Source organism: Tenrec ecaudatus, chromosome 3 (genome assembly GCF_050624435.1).
Source record: "Tenrec ecaudatus isolate mTenEca1 chromosome 3, mTenEca1.hap1, whole genome shotgun sequence".
Lineage (NCBI taxonomy): Eukaryota > Metazoa > Chordata > Mammalia > Afrosoricida > Tenrecidae > Tenrec > Tenrec ecaudatus.
Window position 1 is genome coordinate 120,811,812 of NC_134532.1, and position 5,085 is coordinate 120,816,896.

Sequence of the window (5,085 nt, forward strand, 5' to 3'; positions counted from 1 at the left end):
TGTAAAGGTGGTGGGTTGCACAATTGAAATGCCACAGAGCGAGATGCTATTGAGGAAAGCCTTCACGTACAACCAATTCTTCTCACAGGCTGATTACCACCAGAAATGTCACCTGTATTCTTTCCACCGTCTTACCAACCGAAACGAGTAGAGACAAAGTCTCTGGAAAGAAAACTGCCCAGCCTAACATCAACAAAAAAAAAGACCATGAATCCAAACACCTTGCTTTAGAAAAACAGCTAAACAGATAGGCGGATTGACAGACGTTCCAGGAATATTGTGTGCATCTCTCTTCTGCAGCTCACTTGTACTTGACGCACATGCAGAGCTTGTGTTGAAGCAAACGGAGTTACCATGGTGACACAGCACCCTTGTAAATGCAGTATGTGATAGCTATTTAGTTTAGGTGTTGACTGTTTAGTTGAAAAATAAAGAACATCATGGGAGCTAGAGAGGAATGACCAGTGTCCCTCTGGGTTTATTTTCACCCTGGAAATATGGTTACTTCTTTTTCTTCTACATGAGATATTTTTCCTTTTTTCCCCCCTGTGGTTATGTAGATGAACTTTGCTCTTATTTACTTCCAATCCCATAGCTTCAAACACAACGAAGAAACAAACACACCTGATTCTCTATTAGGACAAAACAAAAGTTTCACATACAAAAGAAGCAAATTCATTTTTAGAGAATTTTCTTGTTAGCTCTCATTAGAAGTGGCATTTTCAAAATAAATCCCTAATATTAGAGCTTGTTGATCTCTCTAAATTTAGTGTTTCCCCTCCCACACCCAGTCACGAGTTTTATATAGTAGAGTCATGCTCCCTAAGTGAACCACAGGGGAGCTGTTTAACTGAAATAATGGTACACAAATAATGAGGAAATAAACAGGAATACACTAATTTCTATCTTTTAAAATGACTTTTTAAAAACCAACAATCCACTCTCTGCTAGGAATTCTTTCAATATTCACAAATGCAAATAATACATACAAGACACTTTCTCTGTGAATTCATGGGTAGGTACTTGCTTATTTGTTGGACCCTAGGCAGCGATTTCTCCAGCTGATGTAAAGACATTGATCTTCACTGGACATTTCTCTCTCCTTAGTTTCTCTAGGAAAGCCTGGTCAAGTGAACATGTAGGGCACAACAGGGAACTGAAGGAGCCTCATAAGACCCTGACCAGAGGAAGTCTTAGTTAATCTTGGTCTCCTGGGTGATTTTAGATGGGTAAGTTTAGTTCAGTTACTGATTATCAGCTAAATTCGTGAAGGTATATTTGATTAACCTAGGAAAGAAGAGGCAAATTAAATATTGCTGTTAGGTGCTGCCAAGTCCATTCTGACTCATGGTGCCCCACATGCAACAGAATGAAGCAGTGCCTGGGCCTGCCCAATGTTCACAGTGCTTGCTATGTTTGAGATCATTGCTGCACTTACGGGGCCAATCCATCTCCTTGGGAGTCTCTCTCTCTCTCTCTCTCTCTCTCTCTCGCTCATTTTTATTTTTATTTTTTGCTAATCCTCTTTTCACAAAGTATAAGGATTGTGGTAATTACATAATCTGTTGTCAATAGAATGGATTATAGATGAAGGGATGGAGTTTAGCCTGTCAGTAGGGTTGGAGTTTGATGATCTCATTTGGAGGCATAAAGGAAATAAATAGCTCACTAGAGGCGGGGCACTAACATTTTGTTAGGCATTTCTGACGAGAAGCCACATGAAGCTACCCTGATCCAGCCAGAGCCCTGCGAGCTTGAGGAGCCACATGGAGACCACTGCCAGCACTGAGAGACTTGCAACGCCACTGGATCTACAAGACTTCCTACCCACTGGCCTGTGATCTTTCTGTATTCAGCGTCATTTTATGTGTTTCTCGAGTCTGAAGAGGACTTTATAGATTGGTATCACACATTTGGACTAATATTGGACTTTGGATTTGATCTAGACTGGGCTGGGAGGTTTTCTCAATATTCAATTGTTCTTGTATATAAAGCTCTTTCTTATACCCATATAAGTGTCTATGAATTTGTTTCTCTAGTCTACCCAGACTAACACAAGGATCTTCTTCAGAGACTAGTCACTCTTGATAACATATCTGAAGTGTGTGATATGATGTCTCTCCATATTTTTGCTTCTAAGGGGCACGATGGCTGTACATCTTCCCGGAAGCACACCAGCCTGTGCGATCACAAGGTGTTGAAGGGATCAGGTATTAGGCATCATCCGAACAAAAATATCTTACCATAGTGAATGAGGGGGGCGGGTGCAGAGTGGAAACCCAAAGCCCATTTGTCGGCCACTGGAGATCCCCTTTGCAGAGGGGTCTCTGGGAAGAGATGAGCCAGACAGGGTGTGATGTAGCAATGATAAAAAATACAACTTTCCTTTATTTCCTAAATGCTTCCTTCCCCCTCCCCCTCCCCCACCCCCACTATCATGATCCGTATTCTACCTTGCAAGTCTGGCAAGACCAGAGGATGTACACTGGTACATATAGGAACTGGAAACACAGGGAATCCCGGGCAGATGATACCTTCAGGACCAGTGGTGTGAGTGGCAATACTGGGAGGGTAAAGGGAGAGTGGGTTGGAAAGAGGGAACCAATTACATGGCTCTACATGTGACCTCCTCCCTGGGGGATGGACAACAGAAAAGTGTGTGAAGGAAGACATCGGACAGTGCAAGATATGACACAATAATCATTTATAAATTGTCAAGGGCTCATGAGGGAGGGGAGAGCGGGGAGGGAGGGGAAAATTGAGGACTTGATGCCAGGGGCTTAAGCGGAGAGCAAATGTTTTGAGAATGATGAGGGCAATGAATGTACAAATGTGCTTTACACAATTGATGTATGTATGGATTTTGATAAGAGTTGTATGAGCGCCTAATAAAATGATTTTAAAAATAAGGGGAAAAAAAGAACAATTCCTCTATCCATAAAAAAACAACTATGCTTTCTTTCTTTTTAAAGCTAGATGACAGCTTTTATTAACAATTGTAGAAACTTGGGAAGGGCTGGGTGTTGTGCACAAACTCACAATCCTACAAAATATGTGTATTAGTGGAACATTTTGATTACAAGGGGACAATAAAGAAGTCATTTCATACATGCAATCTTAAGCCAAAAGATCCCCAATAGAAGTGTCATCCCTTCGCTGCTTGAGCGACAGGAAGATCTTGGACACTGCGTGCTTTCCTCCTTCCCAGCTCTTAGGAGACCATCTCTTTGCTTTCTCTGCTTTCTTCTTCTCTGCTGTCTGCCACAGCTTGTGCTTGGAAGCTGAAGTTAAGATCCTTACAGAAATGAGCTCTGGATGCCATCCTTAGATTTCTGCAAGAAATGAGCTATTATCCCATATAAAAGAGCCGCGCGATTATCCTGTGGACCTTTAAATAAGTTCAACTCATGGATGAGAAATTGTCTGTTCAATGGAACTACAGGTGGACCAGATTGAGCTCCAGGGACAAATGATGGATATTTACATATGTTTCAAATACTCCTGAATCAACTCATTAATTAGACAGTTTTCACGAGACACTGGTCATCAAGGTTCACCCTCATCCTCATCTAGGCCTTTAAAACCTCAGGCCAGATTTTTGCTTTTAAATGCCCAATACACCTCCCCCCACACCACTCCCACTAAGGTGTCCTTTAAAACACCCTACAGCTCTGTGACAGTGGCCATTTTCCAAATGGCCACAGGCGGCATGCCTCAAAGAACTAGACGTCCTTCATGCTAAGTAGTTTCTTGAATATCTAAATCGGAGCTATTTGGTCTTACAGTGGGGCCTCCTACGTACACACACACCTGTACCCATGCACACCCATATTTCCAATTCCTTTAACTTTCAGGAAACATACTTGGTTCAATGTAGCTACTAAGATATCAGCTTCACTGTAGTAAAATAAATGTACTAGAAACACAAAAATACCCCCTTTAACTTAGCTGTTTCCTATAGGACAACTTCTCTAATAAGTATTATTTCTCCTACCACTTAGGCTGAGTTTGAGAATTCATTGGCTAAAATTGATTTTGCAATTACCTTCTGATCTCTCTTTTCATTGCTGATTCTGCATTAAAATTCTATGCTGGCTGTTGCCTAGTATTTTTAAACCTGCAAGAGGTTTGAATTCCCCTTGTATATTGTTATTGTAATAGTAATTATAATATACACTATCAACGGAATGTCAGCAGTGTCCCAGGAATTGTATTGAGCAAAGGTTTTGACAAGGTTCCTGTCTAGGGATTATGTAAAAGCCATTCTGGTAGAATTCAATTAACATATGGCTTAGTTTAGTGAGGCTGAACTTGAATATTGATTGAGTTCTTCTGTTTGAAGTAACATTGTGGGCGAGTAAGCAACATAAAGTCTATACATTTTTGGATGTTTGTCTGAATCATCTCAATATTTTGAATAAAGTGTCGATCCCCTCCAAAAAAAGCACCCGTTTACCATTTTATATCTTGACATTGAAATAACTAGATAGCTGGACTCAAATTAACTGTGGGACAGGAGAGTGACTGCTTATCATTTAATATCTCTCTCTTCTTTGTCTAAATATGTGACTCTGCTCTAAGCAGGTGCCATTACATTTTTTGATCATTCTTAAGTGATATAGATGCCCAGGTTTAACCTCTTCTTTGTTGAAAGCTGAAATGTGAACAAAACAGAATGGAAAGAGTCACAAAGTTGAAGAGGCTGAATCTGAAGAATTTGTGGTAGATAAAGTGTTGAGCCGACTTATCAATGGGAAGGTGGAATAGTTCATAAATTGAAGGGATTTACAAGTGATGATAATGCTTGGAGCCTGAAAAAATTTTTGATTGTCCACAAATCATTGAAGCATTTCTTAATACTCAAAGAAGATGGTAAAGAAAAAGATGGTACGCAAAGAGAGTCTTTACCTGACAGTGAATCTGATGACAGCAAATCAAAGAAAAAAAAAACCAAAACCAGACACTGCTAACAAAGCAAGTGGCTTTCCCAGGGGCCTTGATCCTGAATGAATAATTGGTGCCGCAGACATCAGTGGGGAGTAATGTTTCTCATGAAAGGAAAAGAGCTGGCAAAAAAGGGCAAAT

The 5,085-nt window shown here is 40.5% G+C and overlaps 1 pseudogene; it reads right to left on the reverse strand.

Moving 5' to 3' along the window:
* Positions 1-3,145: 3,145 nt before the first annotated feature.
* On the reverse strand, positions 3,146-3,687 carry LOC142442347 (centrosomal protein 20-like; annotated as a pseudogene).
* Positions 3,688-5,085: the final 1,398 nt, after the last annotated feature.